The 19,029-nt window shown below is 48.4% G+C and overlaps 1 protein-coding gene across 1 annotated transcript in view; it reads left to right on the top strand.

Annotated features, from left to right (window-relative positions):
* PRR5L (proline rich 5 like) overlaps positions 1 to 19,029 on the top strand; it is a 165,309-nt gene that overhangs the window by 89,944 nt on the left and 56,336 nt on the right. The window lies entirely within an intron of this gene.

Here is a 19,029-nt window from a genome sequence, read left to right as displayed (position 1 = left end):
CTTGGGGCATCCTCCTCGTCTTTTTTAAGTCAAAGAGCTTGGATTTCCTGAAATTGTCGAACTGGATGTAAGTGCAGGGGCCCCCCTCCCACTCTCCCGGTGGGGTGAGAGTTGCAGGGGATGAGAAACGGGATGGGGTGAGGTGGGGTGGGGGCCGTTGGAGAGAAACTAAAGCGATGTGCCTGGCACAGGAAAAGTGGGAGGAGGAGGAGGGGGGGGAAAAGGAGGGGGAGGAGGAGGCCGTAAGATGAGAGAGGGAAACGTGTCACCAGCCCGGCTCTGGGAGCTCCGCGGCAGCAGCGTTTGTTGACTGGCGCGGGAGAGGAACCAAGGCTGGACGGGACCCCGCGAGGGCAGAGCTGGGAGAGGAGAGAGGGAGGGAGAGCTCAGCAGAGCGCGGCGGCGAGAACCATCCAGGTCGCTCCTTCCTCTCGGTGAGAAAACTTCCTTGGGAAGGCCGGAAACTTTTTCCTGGGCGCGCGGAGTCTCGGGCGGAGGCGAGTGGCGATTGTGCGCCACTCAGGGTGACTCACTTCGGGGACCCCAAGGGGGTGAGTGGGGAAGTCCCGGGGAGGGGCCGGAGTCCTAGGCTCAGCAGTGGCACAGGATTAAGCAGGAAACCGCCAGGCACCATCTGGCGGGGCACGGCGGGAGGGTTGAGGGTGGGCTGGGGAAAAGCGTCACATTTGGGGGGCAGGCAGGTGGGGACCCGCGCACGGTCAAGGGCGGACGCTGCAGGCGGGCATGGGGGACCATGCTGGCGACCACCATGGTGGGGCGGGGAGCAAGCCGCGCTCCCCCGGGGCCATTTAGGGTGGTTGAGGGACCACTGTGAGGTGGGATGGGGGATGCTGCCGATCGTGGGACCCAGGCTGAGCCAGGAGGTCGAAAAAGAAAGTTTGCTTGTTTGTCTCTTGTGCTTCCTCTGCCGGAGGGGCAAATCTAAATAAGCTGCCGCTGCTCAGGCGCGGGCGATTCAGCGCCTGCAAACAAACAGCCTTTTCCCCGCCGTCCCCCTGTTTCTGGAGGGGGCGTGGGAGGGGAGGCAGCCACTTTGTCCCGAGCGCCGCTGCACCGCCGACTGGGGCGGGCCGGGGCTGGCCGGGGCTGGCCGGGGCTGGCTGCGGCTGGCTGCAAGGAAGCCCTGGGGCCGCCCCACCACGGACCCCTTGCTTTGAGCCGGCGGCATCCCCTTTCCGCTCCATCTCTGGCGCCCGCCCTCCATTTGGCGACGCTTTGCCCTGCGCGTCCACTGTGCGCTCACCGCGTGCTCCCGCGCCCAGGGGACGCTCTGCGGCCCCCTCCCTAGAGGCCAGGACTCTCCCTTCCCAACCCTCCTGCCGGATTTCCTAGGGGCTGCAGCCCGGGCTCAGACGCGGCTGTGTACTTGCAGCTCGTGCTTCACGAATGGGCTCTGGGATGCCTCCCTGCGTGGCAATAGGGTTTTCCCCCAAGTTCCACCCAGCCCCTGCCCTCGAGCACATGCAGCCGCCGCCTCTTCCCCCGCGGTGCCGGGAGCCCGCGTTTTGTTTGTCAGCAGTAAGGCGGTGAGTATTTATAGAGGCCACTGCAATCCTGCGGTGTGCAAGGTTTCAATTACTGCGATGCGCCCCACATGACCGAAGGCTCGCGCGCGGCTGCTCAGCTGCACGTCTGCCCCGGAGACCCGCGTGGAAGAAGCTCTGGGCTGGAGTCTCCCGGAACCCTGCTTGGGCAGAGTTCAGGACCTGTCGCTCAAACGATATGCAAATTCAGATGACCCATGCTAAGGACGAGAGCCGACCGGGGACGCCAGTGGTCCGATGGGTTGCCTCCCTCCTCACCCCTCACCGCCCACCTCCCCAAGGCACGCTCGCTGAGGAAGCCTCGAAGACTGCCCTTTTTGGCTTCTCTTTGGTGATCCTGACCACCGTAGGTTTGCAGTCGTGACATTTCATTGCCCTACATGCTGCAAAATGTCATAGTGCTGAGCTCTGGTAAATTGCTTTGGGGTGGAAGGCTCTGTCACTGACAACACGAAGCGGAGGGGAAATGGAGCTTGCAGAAACTAATTTAGCCGTATTTTAAATTTAGCCCCTGGTAAGGTTCCCGGTACGACTGAGGACGTGCAGTGCTGTCTGTGGAACCTGGCTGGTCGGTCTTCTCTGGTTGCAGTATTGAGCCCTAGCATCTGATCAGGGGCGCTGTTTAGAGCGGTTTCTGTAGAAAAGTATCCTTGCTAATAAAGGAAACAATGCTTGGTCAATCCACAAAGTTGTCTTCAGTTTTTCGAGCCCCAGTCATTGTCCTTTGTGTGTTTTACTGATGCTTCTAACAGCTGGAACCATTAATGTATAAAAGAAGAAAGGTGCTAGAAATACGCACGTCTAACTTGCTTATTTCTCAAGGGCTTAGTTTAGACTAGCTTGTTTCTCGGGGGTGGGACCTCGTTTCTTTATTTATTTCAGAGGGTGAGGTTTCAATAATGTTCTGTGTTTGAACATTGCGAAAATGTTCTCCTTATTTTAAAAAGGGGGAAGGTTCAGACAACTCTTGAAGTCTTAGGATGCCTTAAACTTTGCACTAGGAGAGTGTGATAATATGTAATCCTCACCAAAACAATGACGTAGGTATTATTATATACCCATTATATAGATGAGTCCACTGAGGTTTAGAGAGTTTAGTATGTCTGAGGCCACACACACAGGGATGGAGCTGAGAATGGATTAGAGGTTTTTAATTAACTACAGGTTTGTAGGCTGAAGATGTCTCTTTCTTCAATTCCCCAGTTGTTGATTAGATCATCTTGTGGTTGATTAGATTGGTGGCTTTTTATTTCTTTTTTTAATGTTACAAAATGTCACGAAGTGGCTCAATTGTTGAGAAAAAGTCCTAATCTTTTCTTTAGAAAACTGTTAAGCTATCTGAAAATCTCATGTGGATAGTCCAGACCTAAATGTCGTCATCTTCACTTTGCTCATTGACTTAATATATGTTCAACATTTAAGCAATTTCTGTAGAAAATTGAATTCAGTAAGGACTTTGTGTATTTCTTAACGTTTTTTTTTCAGATTTCTCTATCTTAATGACTTGCAGGTATGCTTGTGTCTGTTTCTCTGTGGTTATTCCTTTCATACTGCCCTTATACAAGGTAAAATACACTGACATCTTTCTTGAATTGCACACTTTTTCCTTTTAGCCCTTCTCGCAGAGCTAGAGCAATACAGAATTGATTTGAGAAATAGCATGTGAGTCCCTCAGAAAGACCCCTACAATATCTAACATTCATCATTAAAGGTTTGTTCCCCAGAGTTGCCTCTGTGTACAAGAAGTGTAAATATGTGTTAAAAGCAATGCTTGTAGAAATGATCCTTTGTTAACAAGCCAGTGTGAATTAATATCTCAGTTGCTGAAATCCGGGAATAAAATGTTTTGTGGATTTCGTACAGGATATGGCATTTGGAATTTGGGAACAGAGAGAGTGGAACCCTGACAAGCAGAAGGTACTGTTTTATAAGGAAAGATTTTACACTGCAGCCAAGAAGGGGGTGGGAGGCATAGAGGATGCATGGTAGTGATGGGGCATCAACGATGAACTTGAGTTAATTCACATTTTTTTCAGCACTTAGAGATCCAAGATTTATTTAGAAACTCATACAGTTAAAACAAATGGACCAACTTATTTACTGGGTAAGTATTCTGAGCCAGGTACTGCTATGGGAATGGTATGCAAGCCTCCCAACAACCCAGAAAGGTACATATTATTGTCTCTATTTTAAGATGAGAAAATAGGCGCAGAGGGGTTGGTTAACTTTCCCAGTGTCACACAGCCAGTAACTTAAGCCTCTTGTTCTTTCCAGTACATTTTGATACCTACCCTTGAAGGCCTTCCGTGAAGAACCCAGGGTCCCAGGTTCTCAAGAAGGTCCTAGTGGTTCACATGGAAGTTTCTGCATCAGAAGTCAATGCCAGATCCATGCAGGAACTCTAAAATGAGGGGACAGGAGGTGGGTGAACAATGGTGCCTGATGGCATGGTCCTGAATAGCTCTGACCAGGGGTTACTCCATGGAAGAAGGAGAGAGGCCTTGTAGCTACTGCGAGTGTAGGGAATTACTAGCTTTGACCTGGGAGGGGATGGCAATTGACATTCCAGATGAGGTTCCCAGAGGGGAGAGGTAGGGAAGTAAGTACCTCCACCTCCCTCAGAATGCCTTCTGTTGTGTGCTGTCGTCTTAAGGTCTGTATAAATTAGGGAGACTGTGAGACTTGCTTCCTTTTTAATTGGACTTGGCCCCAATCTCTCTCTCTTTAAATATTCTTTTCTTATGCTTTGCCAGTTTATGGCCTTTGTAGATCAATCCTTGGGTTTCATTTAGGGGAGAGAGAAAGAGAGAAAAAAGCAAAGGTTAGTGATTACCTAAATTGGATTAAGTTCTGTCTAGCAGCGTTTAAAGAAATGCTGCTTGCTGTCTAATTACCATCAACTAGGAATTTAAACGGTCTATTAAATTTAAGCTGACTTTTTTTTACTCCCTGATATTTCCAGCTGTAATGTATTCTGGGATTTTTGAGGCTTTTATGTATTCTTCTAATGCGTAAAAGACATTCTCTGCCTTCCTTGTTTTAAAAATATTACATTTCTGTAACAGGATAATAAATGATACTGGTATATACAGGCGTCATTAAAGAGAAGAAGCTCAAAGTCAGGTTCAGCTGGCTCTGTCAGCCTCTGAAGAGCAACTCAGTTAACCGAGTTAACCCAGAAGGGTTTTGGGGAGGGGTAGAACTCACCTGAATCGCTCTCTTTTCCTCGTTTGACCGTGGCCTGTGGGAAGACCTAGTAAACATCTACCCCTGCCAAACAATCTATCATTATTATTTGCACAATTTATTTGGCAGATAACTATGTATTACATAAAATTATGTATTTACCGATATATTCATCTCTCTAGGCTTTCGTTCTCTTTCCCTCTACTCAATTTTGAGGTGTAAATACAAGATTTCTCTATCACACATATCGGTATTCTGGTTTCACTTTAGCTGGTTGCCAAATGCCAGCAACACCTAGTTTCTTGTTCTCTCCTTACCTTACTTGTTACAGAACTTTCTCCAACTTTGCTGGTTCTTTTTGACCCAGGCTGCCTTCTGTGTTTTGTTGAAGGCATCTTTGACGGCAGTTGCGTTTCCAGCAAATACTAGGATTAAGGGACTACGCTGGACTCCTTCAGCTGTTTAGGAGTATGTCAGCTTAAGTTGAGCCTGCAAGAATAGCCGAAAGAATTTGTTTTTGTCTCCTTCCCAGGGACTGGAGGCAAACATCTACCATTAGCTCTGACATGTGTCTGTATTAGTCTGAACTGAGCTGCCGCAAACCCTGTTACAACCTGCTTGTGACCTTAGCTGTGTAAATCCTTGGGGTAAACCCTTTTTACGCTTGCTGTTTCATTCTAAATGCTTCTTTGGAACTGGTTTAGCATCATTCCCCAGAAGTCTTTTGGGGAGACTGTATCTACTCTGCGGTCATGTTGGAGAACTCTGCTTCATCATGCAGGCTGCCGGGCGCCACCACTGTGGGAGCTGTGTGGCCACTTTCTGTAAAATTTATGGGCACAACATTCGTGGGTAAACATGGTAACCCTTTGTGGTGCTTGAGATAATTTAAAAAAAAAAAATTCTTCACCAATAGGACAGCAGTTCCCTTTTAGGTCTCATGACAGCCCCCCACCCCAAGGTTGGTATCCTCTTTTCAGAGAGGCTGAGCTGTTGAATGTGAGCCCGTGCTTTGCTCCTGACTGGCATCATGGAGTTTTCCTGTCTATAAAATAATGAGATTGGCCCACCACGGAGGTTCCTTTCTGTTCTAAAATTCCGTGGTTGCCAAGGAAGCTGGTCAAAAGCTGTGCTTCTCAAAGTGCGCATGAGTCACCCGGAGAGCCTGGTAAATGACAGAATCCGAGTCAGTAGGTCTGGGCCGGGGCCTGAATTTCTAGCAAGCTCCCAGGTGATGTTGATTCTGCTGATTCTCAGACCACAGTGTGAGTAGCAAGGCACGAGGGTCTTGATCAGGGTTTCTCAACCCTGGCCCTTGATGCTTCTGGCTGGATAATTCTTTGTTGTGGGGGCTGTTCTGGGCATTGTAGGATGTTTAGCAGCAGCCGTGGCCTCTACCCACTAGATGCCCCTAGGACCCTCCCCCCCGCAGCCCCCACAGTTGTGGCTACCCAAAAGTATCTCCAGACAGAATGTCCCCTGGGGAACCAGGGGAACCGAATCATCCCTGGTTGAGAACATGGGTCTAGACCAGTGTTATCAAGGCTGGCTATACATCAGAATCACCTGGAGGATATCTAGAAAGTACAGATTTATGTCCAAACATCAGGCCGAATGAATGAGAATCCCGGGGAGGGTCCAGGATAGCCCGGAGCTCTGCTTTCTGAGATTCTGGAAAAGTACAAGTCCCAGGTCTGAGTCCTGGTGCTAGGTCACGCCACAGCTACGGGACCACAGGCCAGTTGCTTCAATATTCCAAACCAGAGTTCAACACTTCTGCAACAGGGGCAATAACAGTGCTTACCTCCCAGAGGTGTCGAGGGGAAAGTGGGATGACATGAGAAAGAGCTTTAGAAACTGTAAAGTGCTGTGCAGAAGTCAGTGGTGAGTGTTTTACCACAGGCCTCTGGAGTTTTACATGATTGCTTCAAGTACTTTATTTATTTTTACCAGGACTGTATTCATTTTCCCTTGGCCTGGCTCTGCAACCTTCACAACATCTCTCTTCATCATTCCTTTGGCTCTGACAGTCAGTCGCAAGCTGTGTACATTTTTCTCTACTCAGTCTCACGCAAGGGTCTCCAACTGGCAGTCTGTGGGCCAGACTTTGGCATCGGGCATGTATTGTTTGGCTTGCATTGTATTTAAAAGTTGGGAGAGTTGACATCTAAGCTTAGGTTTCCAGCTTTTTTTTTTTTATTGAGACTGAGTCTCACTGTTGCTCTGGGTAGAGTGCAGTGGCGTCATCACAGCTCACTGAAACCCCAAACTCCTGACCTCAAGCGATCCTCCCACCTCAGCCTCCCAACGTGCTAGGATTATAGGTGTGAGCCATTGTACCTGTCCTCCAGCTTTTCTTTAACAAACCAAAAGAAGACGGCGGATGTCCTTTAGTTTGCTGTAGTTGCCACCTGGCCCTCTAACCTCGGTCACGTTCTCTGTCTTTGCCCCCTGTAGGCATTGAGTTTCCCATCCCTGCATTAGACCTTTCTGCTTTTTCTTTAATCATGACCAATTACTGTTCCCTTTTATTAGTATTATTATTATTATTGGTAGGAGCCTTATGGCTTGTCTTTGTGGCCAAGGTAGTAGGTGCTCGCCAGATAGTTGTTGAAGTGGAATATTTTCATCCTATCGTAGTCTCTCCTATATAAAGCCTTGGATACACCTCGACCTTCTAAAGCTCTTCTTACCCATGAAAGCTTGTTTTTCCTTCTCAAAATTTCCTTTCTAGTCTCCAGTGCCCATATTCTCTAGAGTTATGGGCAAGGAAATGGAGAATGTATAGTTTTCAGTTGACCTTTCATTAGCTTTGCCTTGTAGCTCTAGAACGTGATTTAACTTTTCTGCCTCAATCTTGTCTCAACTGTCCATCTTCACCTATAGCCGTCGGTGTCCAGTTGCATTCATAGTATTACTTTGGATGTTTCCTGCGAGCCCCTGAGCTTCCTGGGGGCAGATACTTTATTCTTCTTTGCCCCTGTGGGTTCCTTTATGCAGACCCTAGCACACAGTGGACCTCGTAACATTTGCTTGCATTAAATGGACTTGAATGGGACTCAGCACCTCCACGAAGTGATCATACCTGGATAGCCCCGTCTGCTTTCTGATCCTTTATTCAACATTCTTCATACCTGGCTACACTTCCTGGGAAGAGATTTCCCTTCCCTTCATCTGCTTTTCTTATGAAACAGCATTTCATCTTATTTCTGCAGTGAGAGAGTAGAGCTAATTTTTAACCAGTAGCACATTTTAATCTAGAGCAAATTTTCCCACACTAAAAACTCTTGTTGGCTGCCAGACTGTGGTTTTTGACCGCCCTCTTGCCCGCCAGGGTTTTATATACGTTACATGTCAGCCATGTAATTGCTCACGTAATGGTCAGTCTTAGCTACCGCCTGTGTCTAGACATTTTGGCTTACCATCTGGAGGGCACTGCGGAATCACTCTGGATGGCACTTATGGGCCACACCCAGACCATCTGCACTCCGAGACACTTGATACTTAATGTGGACTTACAGGTGAGTAAACAAGTTGTGGATTATTTCCCACAGTTTTGCTTAACTTGTACCACAGAAGAGCATTTTTCTGGTGATTGTGCGGTGGTTTGCAGGCCAAGGTGATGATGCTGTGATGTGATATAATTACTTGTAGGTGCATTGAAATTGTCAGTGTTCTGAGTCCTGTGGACATCTAGACAACACTGTTAAGCAGAGATAAACGCTTGGGTGTGCATCCTGTTTCCTTCAGTGTTTACCGTCGCACAAAGTCAGACTCCCAGACTCTTCTGTCTGCGCTCGGTTTCCAGCGGAGCGCTGAGAAAGCTGTCTCCTGCTTCCTGTTGTGCCTTTTCCATAGTCCACACTTGACCCTTAACATTTTCTTGTTTGTAGGAGCCAGTGTCCGTTCCTTGGCTGGCTTTGTCTCCTAAAAGTTGTGAAGGCTGGTCCTTAATCAAAACAAACGCGCTGTGCCACACGCAGGCGCCTCTCCGCCGCCTTGTTTGGAGGCTCCACTGCGCAGCAAACAGACCCAGTTTCCTCACCCACGTGGCCCAGGTCCACGTCCCTGTGGACAGTAATGCTTAGGTGGACCTGAGTTCAGTCAGCAGCAAAGACAATTTTTTCTGGTCTCTCAGAAACAAAGATCTGCTCCTCCTGGGGGTTTGGAAATCCACCTTTCATTCCATTATTTAAAAATATTTCCTGGGGGCCTTTGATGTGCCCAGCACCGTGCTCAACACCAGGATATAGCAGTAAACAAGACGGAAAAGGAACTTTAAAGAACTTCCATTCTATCAGGGCTTGTTAGACGCCGAACAAGTAAACAGACACAATGAGTTCAGCTTTCTTGGTGAGGGCCATGAAGAAGCCAAGCCTCCTTCCTGGCAGGGACGTGCTTGCTGCCAGGACAAGGTGAGAGGCTGCTGGGGGTGCTCGTGAGGAGACGCGAGTGGCATTCAGTCACGCGGCTCTGTGTGGGGCAGGCACCAGCGTTGGTTAAAACAGAGGGCTCAGGCCGGGTGCGGTGGCTCACACCTGTAATCCTAGCTCTCTGGGAGGCCGAGGCGGGCGGATTGTTTGAGCTCAGGAGTTCAAAACCAGCCTGAGCAAGAGCGAGACCCCATCTCTACTAAAAATAGAAAGAAATTAATCAGATAACTAAAAATATATAGAAAAAATTAGCCGGGCATGGTGGCGCATGCCTGTAGTCCCAGCTACTCGGGAGGCTGAGGCAGGAGGGCCCAGGAGTTTGAGGTTGCTGTGAGCTAGGATGACGCCACGGCACTCTAGCCCAGGCAACACAGTGAGACTCTGTCTCAAAAAAAAAACAAAACAGAGGGCTCAGGAGCTTGGGCTCTGGAATCATGTAGGGTTAGACTCCTGGTCCCTCTTACTAGTCTTCTCCCTTTGAGCGAGTGACGCCATGTGCTTCCATTTCTTCATCTGAAAAATGGGGCTCATGAATCCTACCTCATTGGTTTCGGGTGGAAATTAACTGAGATAATACGATATAAATAGAGGCTTGTCACAGTCCTGACCATCATGGATGGCCAGCATCTGATGATAGTTGATATTATTCTAATCAGCAATAATAATGATCATAAAATAGTCATGGTAGGCAATTGGTTTGACAAAGTGGTCCCATGCTCTTGAAAATCTACTTCTGACCTGGTTTCCATGCAGTGGGCTGGGGAGGGGGGAGAGGGTGGACTCCAGATCTGGTTTCCTCGGCTGGCTTGGAGGGTCCTGCCTGCTGCCTGTTTCCTTTGGCCATACCTTGGGTGGTGCTGCTGGCTTGCCCCGTGTCTTTGAAGAGTGTGTCTGGGTGTGCATGTAATACACAGGGGTGCTGGTGGCTCCGGGGAGGAATCAGTATGGGGTGAGAGTGGGCTAAGACAGAGAGCTGCTTAGTTAAGAGGCTGGTCAGTGAGATGATGCGGCCGGTGGGTGTTGAAACATCAGCTGAGGGCTGGTTATGGGTTTGAGTTGTGTTAGGGTCTGAGCCCCTGCCGAGGCTCTCAGAGCTGCCCGTTGTGTGCAGCTCGCAGGGTGGGGGCCGAGTGCATAGCCGGTGATGCTGGAAGAGAATCCTGGCTCTCCGCTGGGCCAACCCCTTAATTAGCTGGCAAGTCAGCAGCCCCAGAGGAGTGAAGTGACTTGCCCAAGGCCACCGCAGCTGCTTAGCGCAGGTTTACTTGACACCTGGTTAGGCCCTGGATAAAAGGTCTGAAAGGCTGGTGGTTGTAGCTGTGATGGGATAGACTAAAGATCACAAACCTACATATTTGTCCCCAAAAGAGCTGGTCGGCCTGGTGCATTAGTTGCCAACACTTACAAATCAGGTGATTTCACATTTTTAAATATCTGGATTTTTGGCTTCTCTTGGGAAAAATCAGATCTCGCAAAGCCGGGCTTGTATCCTGAGATGGCAAACACCAGATCGGACTGAGTGGTGGCCACCTCCTTTAGCCTGAGCAGGAACTGCTAGTAAAACAAGCTCGCTGTGTCTGCCGGTCTCACTCATTGCGACGGACCCGGCCTGGTGCTTTTGGCCAGTTTGCGATGCCTGGTGCACACGGAAAGGAAAGAAATGGGTTCTTCCTTTCATCTGCTTTTCCCACAAGTGTTTATTTTCTGGCCCACGTGTCCCTACACAAGGCAGCCCCTGCTGCGGGGTAAGTGCTGAATAAATAAATTTGTGCTGAATGAATGAACGAACTGTAATTAGAGCCCTGACTTGAGGTCAGAAGCTGAGTTTGAATCCTGACTTCCTCCTAACAGCTGAGTGACTTTGAGCAAATCATATAACCTTTATATTTTGGTTTTCTTTTTGGGGGTGGGGGTCAGGAGGGTCGCTGTTGTCTTTACTTATTTATTTGAAAGTAATGCATTTTCATGGTTCAAAATTCAAAAGCTACCAAAGTGCTTATAGGGAAAAGACTTCCCCACCGTGTTGCTGCCTCCAGCTCCCCGCCCTGGGCCAAACGGTGTTGTCAGTTTCTGGGCTGTCCTTCCAGAGATACTTTATGCACATGCAGGAAAATATGTAAATATTCTTTTTCATCTTTTTTTAATGTATGTGGTAGCACAATATAGACACAATTCTGTGTTTAGCCTTTTGGTTCGCAGCAGCCCTTAGAGAGCACCCTGGTCTGTGCTTCAAGAGATTTCCCCTTCTTTCTGAGAGCTGCGTCGTATTCCGTTGTATGGGACGCCACGGTTTCCACCTAGCCAGTCCGCTCTTGCTGAACGCTTAGGTTATTTCCGACCTGTTGCTGTTAAAAGGAAGGCTGCAGTGAAAACCCTTGTTACATAAGCCACTTGATGTGCCTGGAGTAAAATTCCTGGAAGTATTAATAGAATTTCTGAGTCAAAGGGGATGGCCTGCGTCATTTTGGTAGATCTTGTTGAATTTCCCTCCGTGGCAGTTGCCCCAGATTTTGCTTCCCCCCAGCAGTGCATGTGAGTGCCCGGCTCCCCGCCCTGCCGCCCGTCACCTTGTGGGGCCTGAGGGTTTGGTGAAGAACACATGTTATATAAAACTGTTAATGCTAGCTACAGCGTTTTTGGGCCCCAACTGTGCCAGGCCATGACCTAGGTTATCTCATTTTCATCTTAACAGCACCAAGATAAGCATTATGTTCGTTTGACAGAGGAGGATGCTGAAATTCAGAGTGTGTGAGGGACATACCCAGGCCACCCAGCTAACACATTGCAGAGGCTGGATTTGAACCCAGGTTGGTCAGATTTCAACACCATGGTGTTTACACATGGAAGAGCCCCGTGTAATTGTAGATGTTGGTATCCTGAGCTGATGCTGTGGTTCCTGTGTTTTATAGCAATAGTGCCTTGCATACAGCCGGGGCATTCACTCATTCAGAAAATATCCGTGGAATGCCCACTTCACTCGGCATTGCGCTCAGCCCTTGGGACATACCTGAGAACATGACAGACACAGTGCCTGCCCTTGTGGGCCTCACAAAACTATCACAAATAATTCTGTAGTTGTTTGTTGGAGTAGATGTGACAGGACTACAAAGAAGGTGGGGAAGGTGCTCTGTGGGGCAATGAGACCTCATCGGGGATGAGGGGGAGGAGGACCTCTCTGAGCAAGGGAAGGATGTGTGGTGTGAGCCTGGAGAAGTGGGTGGGAAGTATTTCATGCCAGAGGGCACAGCACATGTCAAGGTCCTGGGGCAGGGAGGAGCAGGTGGTAGCAGAAGGAATGAAGGAAGGCCAATGAGGTGGCTTGCAGAGTGGCTGGAGGCGAGGCTGTGAGGATGGGATTTGTGGATTTTAAGAGTTGTGGGAACTGTGTGACCTAAGACAAGTTAAACAGTTGGTGCCTCCATTTCGTTCTTTGTAGGTTGGGAATGGTAATAGCACCTACCTCCCGATGGCTTTAAGACCAATCACAGGTGCTTTCGTGTAGTTTTGAGTGCTACATATGAAATGTATGATACATCTTAACTCATTAAACATGAACACACATGTAAGAGAACGTTTCCCCCAAATGTGATGCACTCTGATATTTCCTGTTCTATTTCATTAAAGGTCGAGACCCTGTATGTTCATTTTTTAAATGCTGAGATAATACAGGCCAAGTGTAGGCTGAACAGTTGGCACTCAGTAAATGGTGCTGTCATTGTCATCGTTGTCATTAGGAGGATCACTCTGGCTGTGATGAGAGGATGGATCGGTTGAGTTAAATGACCCATCATTATCTAAATCCTGACACTGTGGAAGGATGTTGGGTCTTCATTTCTGCGTTCATGACCCGCGGAAGGAGTTCCACTGTCTCCCTTGTTTTCCTGGGAACGGGCTACTTCTTGTTTTCCGGATGCTCACATCAGACTGTGTGGCTCAGTTTTCTTTGACTTCTTTGTTATTTACGCTCAGAATGGCTTTTTCCTGGAAGCCTCAGAGTCATAATAAGCCATGCACTTCTTTATTTTAAGTTGTTGGGCCGTGATTCTACTTCCCCTTTCCGAGTCAAAGGTTGGAGCCCTGGTGGAATTCATTTGCATTTTCCACTAAGTGCACCATCTCCTTTACCCCCGTGGCCCTGTCCCGTGCCCTGGCAGCTGCGAGCAGAAAGTGAGATATCACATTTCTTTTTCTCCAAGAAACACATTCTGGATCCTGGGTGTGAACGTTTTCAAAGAAACCCATGTGAGTCTCAGCGAGCAAGGCCCGGGCTGCCTCTCAGCAACCCTGTATCCGCCGCAGCAGTTCCTGCACCGGGACCTCAGCTCTCCAGATAACTGAAGCGAACTCTTTCAGCACGAAAACTTAACCATTTAAATCACTTCTGAAGGGCATTTTTCTAAATGTAAACTGCATTGGTCCTTCAGAAAAGAATATTGAGCAAAACCGTGGAGTTTCTTGAAGGTCAGAGATGTTAGGCATAGAACCGTTTGTGACGGTGACGGTGATGATGGCTGCTGTGGGCTGAGCTGTGCCCCAATTCTTGCAAATTTGTATGTTGAGGCCCTAGCCCCCGGTGCCTCAGAATTGGACTCCATTTGGAGATAGGGCCTTTAAAGAGGTGATTAAGTTCAAAGGAGGCAGATGGGGTGATCCAGTCTGACTGGGGCCCTGATAAGAAGAGGCAATTTGGGCAACACAGTGAGACATCAGGGCGCAGGTGCATGGAGGAAAGGCCAGGTGAGGACGCAGTAAGAAGGCAGCTGTAAACTAAGGAGGGAGACCTCGGTGGAAACCGATCCTGCCGACACCTTGATCTTGGACGTCCAGCCTCCAGAACCGTGAGGAAATAAATTTACGTTGTGTAAGCCACTCGGGCTGTGGTATGTTGTTACGGCAGCCCGAACAGGCTAATGCAGGGGTGCTAGTGATGGTGGTAATAAAAATAAACAATAGGTAGCATTTATCAAGCACCTACTGTGTACCAGTACTATTCTAAGCCTTAATTGAATCATCTCCTCCAATCCTCATACCAATCCTAAGTCGCCAGCCCAGGGCCCCACAGGAAGTGGTGATGCTAGCATGGCTCTCGTGCCTTCGCTCTGAGCCTCCACCCCACCTGGGTCTAGCACCTGTGCAGCTCAAGGAACCATGCCAGGTACTTCATAGACAATATTTCTTCTCATCACATCAACTTTCCAAGGTAACTTCTTTTATCGCCACTTTTCAGGTGTAGAAACTGCAGTTCGGAGTGGTCCAAGGCCACACGGTGAGTATATTAGTTTCTTGTGGATGCTCCAACAAATTACCATAGGCTTGGTGGCTTAAAACAACAGAAATTTATTCTTTCCGAGTTTTAGAGGCCATAAGTCCAGAATCGAGTGGGGCAGAGCTGTTCTCCCTCTGGGAGAGAATCTGTTTCTTTCCTCTTCCGGCTTCTGGCGGCTGCTGGCATTCCTCGGCTTGCGGCTGCATCTCTCCAGTCTCTGCCTCTGTCTTCGCATCACCTTCTCCTCTGTGTGTGCCTGTGTCTTCTCCTCTTCTGACTCTAACATCCTGTTGCAACCCCCTTATAAGGGTACACGCGATTGCATTTATGCCGCTCCCCATAACGTAGGATAAGCCCCTTCTCTCAAGTTCCTTAACTTAATCCCATCTTTTGCCATATAAGGTAATATTCACAGGATCTGGGGATGTATCTTTGCTGGGGGGAGGCGGGAGGCATTTTTTCTCTCCGCCACAGTGAGCGAATGGCAGAGTGATCAAAGATGCCAAGGGTTGTCTGTCTCCAGAGCCACACGGGCCTGTGGCCGCTCATCCTTTGGAGCTCTAGGCATTACGCCTCTCAGCTCCTTCTCTGCAACGCTATTTCTGGGCTGCAGTGGGGGTGGGCGTTAGAGTCAGAGAGTGAAACTAGCTAAGAATTAGTGGGCCCTTTGACCCAGCAGTTCCACTTCTGAGAACACACCCTACAAAAATGGTCGTGTGGTCCGTAAGACATGCAGCTATGCTCATTCTTTGCAATAACAAAAAACTGGAAACTACCTGAATATTCATCCACAGGGGTCTGGTTAAATAAGATATCCCTAGAGTGGAGTAGTTAGGCTACCATTAAAAATAATAAAGTAGACCAATATGTAGTGAGATGGTAAGATGGCTATGGTGTGTTATTAAGAGAAAAATGATCCATTCTTGTTAAAATATTGTGTGTGTACACATGTGGCTATTAAAATGAAATAAAATGAAAGTTCAGTTCCTCGTTTGCACTAGTCACATTTCATGTGCTCAAAAGCCACATATGGCCAGTGGCTACCATACTGGACAGCACAGATATAGGACATTTCTGTCAACTCAGAAAGTTCTACAGGGTAGAGCTTCTCCACACTAGTAAGTGACTAGAAGGAGGCCTTTCACTTTGTATGTTACAGACTTATGTGAATGTTTACATTTTTTATAATAAATGAGAAAATATGCTATTATCCGAAAAATAGGAACACATTTCCTGCATAAAAAATAGAACGTTTCCAAGGTAACAGTCTATTTTTCGTGCAGGCAGTAGCTTATTATTATTTAAAGTGTACATTCGTGTGTGTATAAACTTTTCAAGTATGTTTCCTAATGAAAATATTTTGAAATATTTAGAAAGAAGGAAAACACGAATCACCTGGCAGGCACACCCGTGGGTCCCTGATCCGACAGCTTTCCAGCCTTGGCTGAGTCACTTAGCCTGCTCAGGCCTCAGTTTCCTAATTTGTGACAGAATCCCTGTACCACCTGCCTTCTAGGGTCGGGGAAAGATTTAGAAGCACAACGATGTGTGGAACAACCTTTTGCAACTGAGGAACATGCTACACAGAGGTGAAGGGTCAGTAAATAAGGCCGGCAAAGGCAAACTCGAATGCACATGACCATGACGGGGGCTCAGAAGCCTTGCCTACTCCCGAGTGGACTATTTCCCTGATGCTGCTGAGGTCACCAGGAGCAGAGGGAAGCGGTGTCATATCCCCACTACTGTCATGGCTTGGCAATTTAGAGATAACTATGACAACATTATTTTATTTGTTTAACAAGCACTTATGTAGTACTTGCTTTTTGTCAGGTACTGTTCTCCATGCTTTGCAAATATTTACTCATTTAATCCTCCTACAACCCTGAGGTAGTCACTGTTAGCATGGTCATTTCATATGGGAGGAGATCAAGCCTCAGAGAAGTCAAGTAACTTGCTCAAGGCCACACAGCTTAAGGGGTAAGTGTCTACCTAAGGCAGCCTGTGCTTTCTCCTGTCCTTTCTCACTCCTGCTCTTGCCTCATCAAATATGGTCATAGAGTTCCTTATGCCAGCTTATTTATCTCAGGGGCATGAGACTGAGATTTTGGTATGAAATCACATGACTGACGTTCCTGACTGACTTAGTAGCTTCAGTTCTAGTTTTCTGGCTGAGTTCGGTAGCATGGCAAAGTGGGGATGGGATGGGCAATTAGGCTGATCTGGGCACCAGCCAATGATTTGCCACTTAGTAGCTGTGTGACTTTGGGCAGGTTACTTAACTTCTCTGATCTTCAAGTGGCATTTCATGAGGGTCGGTTAAGTTTACCTATTGTGACAGTGCCTGGCATCATGTCAGGCAGACAGTTGATGCCTTCTTAATTCCCATCTTCATCTTAAGCAGTGAGCTTAGGCTTCAGGATTCAGAGATGCCTGTCTTTAAGGAGTTCGCGGCATGGCCTAGGTGGGGGCTGGGGAACATTCTAAATCAGGCGTCAGGGAACCCAGGTGCTGGCTCTCTTATGCCTCGGAGACCTTGGATAAGTTTCTTGCTGCTCTTCCCCACTTTGTCATCTGTAAGTGGGGCCTGGACTGGCCCACTCTGAGGCCCTGTCTGTCCTGTCATCTTCTGATTTGTCATATGTGGGTCAGGACAAGCCCATGCCCGCAGGGCCAGCGCCATAGCAAGTGGATCCAGGGAGTTTCAGTTCTTCCTTTCTGGCCACTGTTGCCCGTGCTCCCAAGGGCTTCCTCCCTGTGGTGCTCTGGGGAGGCCTCTTGGCCCTGCCCAGAAGGAGGAACGGTGGAGACAAAGACAGCCTCCCATTCTCTTCCCCGTCAGGATTGAGAGTGGCAGATCAGGGCGGTGAAGAATGAGTCAGAGGCAACTCCTTGTTGTGTGTGTGACTCTGCAGTTGATTCGTGGCTATGGGAGCCACAGTCATCGTTCTTGGCTGAAAATTGCCCTCATTTAAGAGAGGCTGTGTGTGTGGATGGGCTGTCATGTGCTTTGCTGGGGACTCAGGCAGTGGAGTAGGCGGCCTGGGGGCACCAACTGAGAAGTGGAGGGAACAGGAGCCAGCGCCATCCTCAGCGTCTTCCAGCCTCCCGGGCAAGTGGGTGTTTCTTTCGGCAGAAAGTGGAAGGTAAACTCCTGGAACAATCCGTTCTGCTCACTTTGCTACTTCTCTGTACCGGTGCCATGGAATGAGAGGCAGCCCCATCTCCCCAAGTTTAAGATTCTCGTAAAGGGAGTTAATATCCTGTAATTACATGGGCGAATTGCACGTAGCAGGCGCATTGCAAGAAGGGCAGTGAAAGGGACCCTGTCTTAGTAGTGTGACCTTTACTGGGCAAGTTGAACCCCGAAGCCAGCCAGTGTAAGGGTTTGGAAGGGGCTTGCATGGCTTTATTTCTTCTTTGCCTTATTTGTTGATTTGCATAGATCTTTCCAAATGATCCAGTGGTACTTTGATATTTTGAGACCTTCGAAAACTTAGCAGGCCTACTATGACTTGCCCAGCGTTTACAGATACATTTTATTAACTGTTGGCTCATTCTGAGCATGGGGGGGAGGGGCAGAGACCATACAAGAAAATCGCACACAAGTCTGCTCTCCTTTTTTTAAAAAAAAGCTAAGAGACAGGACAAGCCATTTCTTGTTTGGTTTGGCTCTTGGTATTACAAGTTCATTTTTACTGTGTCCGTTACCTACAGACAGCTTCTAGCACCTCCTGTGTCCTCCCAGTGGACCTCTTTGGTGCCCGTCTGAGCAGTCTAGATTGCTCCACTCTGACCACAGCATCATGTTAAATTTGGAGGTGGCACCTCAGTTCTTCCTCCTTTAAATGCCACAGCTGGAGCTGCACGACCTTCTCCTCTGCCCACCTGAAGGTTGCCACTCATGGCTGGAACATTTCTTTTTCTTTCACCGTTGGTTTTTGGGACAGAGCAGAATTAGCTGGTGAGAGAGGTGGCAGTGAGAATACTTCTGGGCTAAATCTGCTAAGAAAAGAGTGACTATAACCTTGGAAGTGTTTCTTTCTGTCCTTCACTCCGTTGAGCTCCCAAACTCATTTTAAGTCACTCATTTAGACGGTAGATTCACTAAAGGGTAAGAGACTGAAATTGTAGGTCCGCAGGTAAGACAGAAAGAGACCCCCCTGAACAGAAGTAGCCCGTCCTTGAGGCCCTCGGCTCTGCTGTTCTCCTGGGCATGTCCCATGGTCTCATTTCTTCTCTCGCCACTCCTGGGGGGTTGGCACTGGTAACAGCTGAGGACTTTGGACTCAGCGTGTCCAAAGTCACACAATTTGGGAGTGGCCAAGACTCGAACCCAGGTTCCCTCCAAAGCCTTTAACCATGAAGCCATAAAGTCTCCCAGGAACTGCCACAAGGGAACAATATCCTTGAGCCCCACCCTGCAGGGTAAGTTGGGTTTAGATAAGCAGAGAGGAAAAGGGAGAGAATTCTGGGCAAGGGGAGCAGTAGGGAGGATGAGAAGCCTGGGGGAGGGACTGAGCGTGACATGACACAGTGCCCCACGGGGCAGAGCCACCATGGTCTCCAGGGCCATTGTTAC

Source organism: Propithecus coquereli, unplaced genomic scaffold (genome assembly GCF_000956105.1).
Source record: "Propithecus coquereli isolate 6110/MARCELLA unplaced genomic scaffold, Pcoq_1.0 Scaffold30, whole genome shotgun sequence".
In the NCBI taxonomy this organism is placed as follows: Eukaryota; Metazoa; Chordata; class Mammalia; order Primates; family Indriidae; genus Propithecus; species Propithecus coquereli.
This window is presented reverse-complemented; position numbering and strand designations above follow the sequence as displayed.